Below are 6,607 nucleotides of genomic sequence, written 5' to 3'. Positions count from 1 at the left end.
GGATTCGAACCCGCCACCTTAGGTGTATGTGGCTGGCACCTTTGCCGCTTGAGCCACAGGCGCTGAGCCTGTGTGCCAACTTCTATTCTGAGTGTTTAAAACTTATTAAACCTCCCAATAACTATGAGGTGAGCAGAGGTAGAAAGGGATGTATAGAGAAGCCAAGTAATGTGCCCAAGTTCACGCAGCTACCAAGTGGTGGAGCCAGAATTCAAATGCAGGCAATCTGACTCCAGACAACAAGCAAGTCAGCAACCTTCATCAATCTTAATAGTGAAACATTGGAAACTTTCCCTTTAACATCACAGATAATACAACCCTCATGGCCACTGCTAGCACATTTCGTGCCTTTGTGTAAATTACAAGGTGGCACACATTCTTGGCTAGTAAATTTTCTTCAGGCAAATGGCTTGGCTGGAGAGGAGGGATTAGATTACATCCTCCTCCCACTGCATCAGCTAGGCGCCCTTGTGCAGGGCACCACCTGAACAGCTTATGCTGCAGCCTTGAAGCTCAGAAAACTAATTTCCTAAATGGTAAGAATTTAAGTAATCTTTGCCTCCTCAATGCTAGTACACACTTGGCACTGAAATGTTTGTCAAATGGATTTACTTAATATCCCTCGATACATGACATTTAAGTAGTTGATAAATAAATAAATGGCTGCAATGATGTCTGTATAAGCATAGTGTTTTTAATATAGTGTAAGAAACTAAAATATTTAGACATCCTGAAAGAGATTTCCCCTGGTCACACGGGAAATGGTAACAGAAACTTTTGACTTTTTTAGAGGGAGAGAAAGACAGTCAACCAGGCCAGCGCGGTAGCTATAATCCTAGCACTCCGGGAAATGAAGGCAGATTGCTTGAGCTCAGGAGTTCGAGACCAGTCTGAGCAAGAGCAAGACCCCCCTCTCTACTAAAAATAGAAAAACTAGCTAGTCGTTGTGGCAGATGCCTGTAGCCCCAGCTACTTGAGAGGCTGAGGCAAGAGGATTGATTGCTCAAGTCCAAGAGTTTGAGATCGCTGTGCTGGGAGCGGCTGGGCACGGTGGCTCACTCCTGTAACCCTAGCAGTCTGGGAGGCCAAGGTGGGTAGATTGCTTGAGATCACAAGTTTGGGACCAGCCTGAGCAAAAAACGAGAAAAATTTCTATTTTTCTAAAAAATAGAAAAACTGAAGCAAGAGGATTGCTTGAGCCCAAGTTGGCAGTTGCTGTGAGCTCTGATGCCATGGCACTCTACCCAGGGCAACAGCTTGAGACTCTGTCTCAAAAAAAAAAAAGAGAGATTGCTGTGAGCTATGATGATGCCATGGCACTCTACCCAGGGCAACAGAATAAGATTCTGTCTCAAAAAAAAAAAAAAAAAACACAGCCAACTAATAATAATCATCACTTTACATTTGTACAGCACTGCACAACTTCCAACTGTCATTCACATTCAATCCTTAATAGTGACACTGCAAGCTGGCATTGTTTTTTTTTTTTTTTTTTGAGACGGAGCCTCAAGCTATCCCCCTGGGTAGAGTGCCATGGCATCACGCTCACAGCAACCTCCAACTCCTGGGCTCAAGCGAGTCTCCTGCCTCAGCCTCCCAAGTAGCTGGGACTACAGGCGCCCGCCACAACGCCTGGCCATTTTTTGGTTGCAGCCATCATTGTTGTTTGGCGGGCTCAGGCTGGGGATTCGAACCCGCCACCTTAGGTGTATGTGGCTGGTGCCTTAGCCGCTTGAGCTACAGGCGCCGAGCCAAGCTGGCATTGTTAATGCCACTTTTCAGATTAGGAAATGGAGGCTCAGAGAGATTCAAAGGCTTGCTTAGCGTTACACAGCTAGCAATGGCAGAGCTAGGCCTGAAACTCAGTTCTGTTTCTGTGTCCTACGTGTGTTTCATCAACCACATTACCTCTTATCCAAATCCCATGTTGCTAAAACAAAATTCTCACAGCATGCAGAGTCTTAAAATCAGAAAACTGTTCCTTATTAACTTTCTTGGAAGGAATATATTGATAAAAATCATCTGAAGTCTGCCAATGTCCAAAACCCTGGGACCATATCATTAGGGGAAATCTGAAGGCATCTGGAACAAGATAACACCTTCTAGAATAGCTCCACTGAACTTCACATTAAGGTGCTTTGGCCAAAAAGTACCTCTTTCTCCTTAAATTTAGACTGACTCCTCTTTCCTGAAAACGCATCAATTACAATTTTGAGGAAAATCTAAATAACACATAACATAAATTGAACATACTGATATATACCATCACTATTTATTTATTTATTTATTTATTGAGACAGAGTTTCAAGCTGTCACCCTGGGTAGAGTGCTATGGTGTCACTGCTCACAGCAATCTCCAACTCTTGGACTTAAGGGATTCTCTTGCTTCAGCCTCCCAAGTAGCTGGGACTACAGGTGCCCACCACAACGCCTGGCTATTTTTGGTTATAGCTGTCGTTGTTTGGTGGGCCCGGGCCAGATTCAAACCCGCCAGCTGTGGTGTAAGTGGCTGGCGCCTTAGCCGCTTGAGCTACAGGCGCCAAGCCTATACCATCATTTTGGTCACTGAGAAGCAAATTCTAGAATGATGTTATTCACATGTTATCCTCCAAAATGAAAAAGATGGACTGCAAGCCTTTTTATAATGGAAGCATGGGAACCTTTGTTTTGCTTCCTGGAAGACCATCAAAATATATAATACAAAAACAAATGACAATAGCTTGTAAGATAAAGAAGACCTTTTAGAAGCCTCAGTCTGCAGGATGATTTATGCTCTTGAAAAAGATAAAAAAAAAAAAATGAAGCTTTCATAAGTTGCCATAGAAACCTTTCTCCAGATGCAGATGCAGCTGCTTCAAGATACTAGAATGAGACTGCCTTCCAAGGCCTTTCAGAATATGTTTAAAACTATAAAAATTGTTTCTTCATCATGCTTTATATGCAAATGATTTCATTTTTCTAAAATGTCAGCAATCATAGAGTCTTGTTTAATATCCAAGCTTTTGTCTTTACCCTTTGTTGTTTGAAAGGGGCTGAATATCTTTTATGTATTGTAATTGTGGTAGACAAAATTTGTTTTCACCTTACCTCAATACGGTCTCCTATGAATAAAGGAAGAAAACCCAGAAATTACAGCTTTGTCTTTCTCAAGTTTGTGTGCTCTATTCTTCATTTTAAACACTGTTCAACAAAACTAAACTTTTAATTTACTTGCCTCAAATTCTTTTGGGAATTTGATGGAATGTGTATAAATAAACATACACCCTTTTAAGAAATTGTTTTCTGGGCAGTGCCTGTGGCTCAAAGGAGTAGGGTGCTGGCCCCATATGCTGAAGGTGGCGGGTTCAAACCCAGCTCCAGCCAAAAACTGAAAAAAAAAATTGTTTTCTATGTGTAGAATATAATCATATGATAGCATGATCCTTTCCTTGATGGGGATCTGAGTATAAAATATTTCACTGCCATGGTAGTAGACCTTTTTGTGTATTGCCAATACAATTTTTAGAATCACAAACATCTTTAAGGCAGAATATAAAACTAGAAACCTAGTGTACCCCTTTTGACCCATCCCCTCTCTAGATCTCATTCTCTAAAATAGATGGGTGTTACAAATGTCATAAAGAGGGGTCAGAGATCTGCTGTATATTTCCTTAACTAGTTCTCCATGAAAAACATCCTCTTTTACCAAAAATGCAATAACAGATTAGGTATTCTAGAAGAGGATACAATGTAAGCATTGTAGCAATGTAAACCTAGAAAAGGAAATCTGGGTGTGAAGCAATGAGTGATTAGAATAATGAAATCACAATGGAGTCATTTGGTGACACCAAAGCTCGGCCCTTCCTTTATCTTCTGGGAGCCTAGTGAGACTACGGAGCCTGTACCAGGTTTATTTTACCTGCCCCCCAAACATCCCTGTGAAACGACGACCAAGGTAGTCAGCAGTGTGTGTCAACCAGAGTAGAAGAAAAACACCACCAGATCAAGGACAAGGCAGGACTTTGACCATCTGTACAAATAGCTCTATGCCTAAAAGGCCAATTCCTGGCCATATAATCTCAGTCAACGGTCCTCACCTTTCTGGGACTCATTTTCCTCATCCATAAAAATGAGGTGACTTAGGCCCCTTCTAGTTTGTGATTAATCTTTTTTTTTCCACCTTTGGCTGGGGCTGGGCTTGAACCCGCCACCCCTGGTATATGGCGCTCCTCCCTCCCTTTTTTTTTAGTTTTTGGCCGGGCCGGGTTTGAAACCACCACCTCGGTTTATGGGGCCGGTGCTCTACTCCTTGAGCCACAGGCACCACCTGTGATTAATTTTTTTACTTTTTTTAATGTCAGGTTAACGTGAGGGTACAAACAACTAGGTTACAATATTTGCATTTGTTAGGTAGAGTTCCTCTTATAGTTGTGTCCCACAACCAAAAGGTGTGCCATGTACCCTTACATTGTGGCCATAAAGTGGGAGCACACTGATCCCCTCCTCTCTTCCTCCTCCCCTTATTCCCCCTCCTCCAACTTGAATTGAATTAAGTTTTTCTCTTATGTAGGTACTATGAAATACTATTTAGCTATAAAAAGATGGTGACTTTACATCTTTTGTATTAATCTGGATGGAGGTGAAACACACTCTTCTTAGTAAAGTATCACAAGAATGGAAAAGCAAATATCTAATATACTCCATACTAATTTGAAACCAGTAGATGATCTAAATTTTTTTAACTAAATATGGATTTTGGACAAATTAAGTGATTTCCTATTAGCTGAGATTTTCATTACATAGGTGGTTTCTCCATGACCCCAGAGCATGTAGCCCAAAATCTGATCTGTGGAGGTTGTAATAGGATGTCATAGATAGGTATGAATAAAAATACCTTATGTGATTTTTGTGTTCATGTAGGACAATTAAGTGTTGACTTAAATGAACCAGTTAGGGTTAGATGTGCTAAGATAATTAAGGGGAAAATGCCATGATGCCTGTGACTTACTTTGTAATGCATCAAAAAATAAAAGGGAATTGATAGGTGGAAAAAGGGGTAGACAGATGGATATAATGGAATAAAGTAAATATTGCAAAACTGTTAAGTGCAGAATTCAGTTGGTAGGTATATGAGTGTTGATTGTACAATTCTTTGAAAATTTTAATAAGAAAATTCTGGAGAAAAGTGAAACAGGTTTCTATTCAGCTGGACTTGTCAGAGCCTTTAATTAATGTATCACAAAACTCGAGGAGATACTACACATACTATTAACATAATCTCTTTCCATAACTTACTGGAGGGCAGGGGATAAAAATGATTTCCCAAGGGAAGAAATTTTTTCTTACATATTTTAGAAAACGTACCTGAAGAACTGGTCACTTTGGTTGATGTGGCTAAAACTGGTGGTGAGCTCATCAGAGAATCCTCCTCCTCCCCCCACCAAAAAATTTTCTCCTGTCTTCCTCCCAATAATTCAAACTAGAAAAAAAGGCTAAAAGAACCTGCACCATAAGGGTAGGGGAGTCTCACCACAGGTATTTGGAAAGGGAACTTACTAAGGAGGCCAGAAGTGTACTTGGCTCAGCTGAGTTGTAGAAAAATGGAAAACGATGAAATGGGATCCTTTCCTAAAGGAAAGGAACAGAATTTTTCTCCTTCTTTCAGGACATAGTTTATTGTTAAAGCAAGCTAGGAGAAAAGAAAATGTTCTTTAAAAATCATAAGGAATAGGAATTCTCCCAGAAGCCACTGTTCTTCCTCTTCCCCTAAGCGGCCTGGAGTGATCTGTGAAAATGGTTCGCTATTCACTTGACCCAGAAAACCCCACAAAGTCATTCGAGTCAAGAGGCTCAAATCTTCGTGTTCACTTTAAGAACACACGTGAAACTGCCCAGGCCATCAAGGGTATGCCTATACGAAAAGCCACCAAGTATCTGAAGGATGTCACTTTAAAGAAACTATGTGTATCATTCCAATGTTACAATGGTGGAGTTGGTAGGTGTGCCCAGGCCAAACAGTGGGGCTGGACACAAGGTCAATGGCCCGAAAAGAGTGCTGAATTTTTGCTGCATATGCTTAAAAATGCAGAGAGTAATGCTGAACTTAAGGGTTTAGATGTAGATTCTCTGGTCATTGAGCATATCCAAGTGAACAAAGCACCCAAGATGCATTGCTAAACTTACAGAGCCCATGGTCGCATTAACCCATACATGAGCTCCCCCTGCCACATTGAGATGATCCTTACTGAAAAGGAACAGATTGTTCCCAAACCAGAAGAGGAAACAGCACAGAAGAAAAAGATAGCCCAGAAGAAACTGAAGAAACAAAAACTTATGGCACGGGAATAAATGCAACATAAAAGAAATGCAAATAACAGTAAAAAAAAATCATAAGGAAGAGAAAATATATTTACTATTCACTAAGTGGAAGCAGGTCACCACCATAAAGGTCTTGAGTTCAGTAGGCTGAAGAGAAAGAGAAGGGTTCTTGCTGCCTCGGGGGTGGCAGAGGCAGAAGAAAATCCACAAAGGGTGGCACCTGTGACTCAAAGGAGTAGGGCGTCGACCCCATATGCCAGAGGTGGTGGGTTCAAACCCAGCCCTGGCCAAAAACTGCAAAAAAAAAAAA

At 41.1% G+C, this 6,607-nt stretch overlaps 1 protein-coding gene and 1 pseudogene across 1 annotated transcript in view; one reads left to right on the top strand and one right to left on the bottom strand.

Annotated features, from left to right (window-relative positions):
* Nucleotides 1-6,607, bottom strand: part of MAOB (monoamine oxidase B) — a 153,313-nt gene that overhangs the window by 124,403 nt on the left and 22,303 nt on the right. The window lies entirely within an intron of this gene.
* LOC100945531 lies at nt 5,773-6,327 on the top strand (annotated as a pseudogene).

Source organism: Otolemur garnettii, unplaced genomic scaffold, assembly GCF_000181295.1.
Source record: "Otolemur garnettii isolate 467f Iridium unplaced genomic scaffold, OtoGar3 scaffold00009, whole genome shotgun sequence".
Taxonomy (NCBI): Eukaryota; Metazoa; Chordata; class Mammalia; order Primates; family Galagidae; genus Otolemur; species Otolemur garnettii.
Note: the sequence above shows the minus strand (reverse complement) of the source record. Positions and strands in the feature narration are given on the sequence as shown.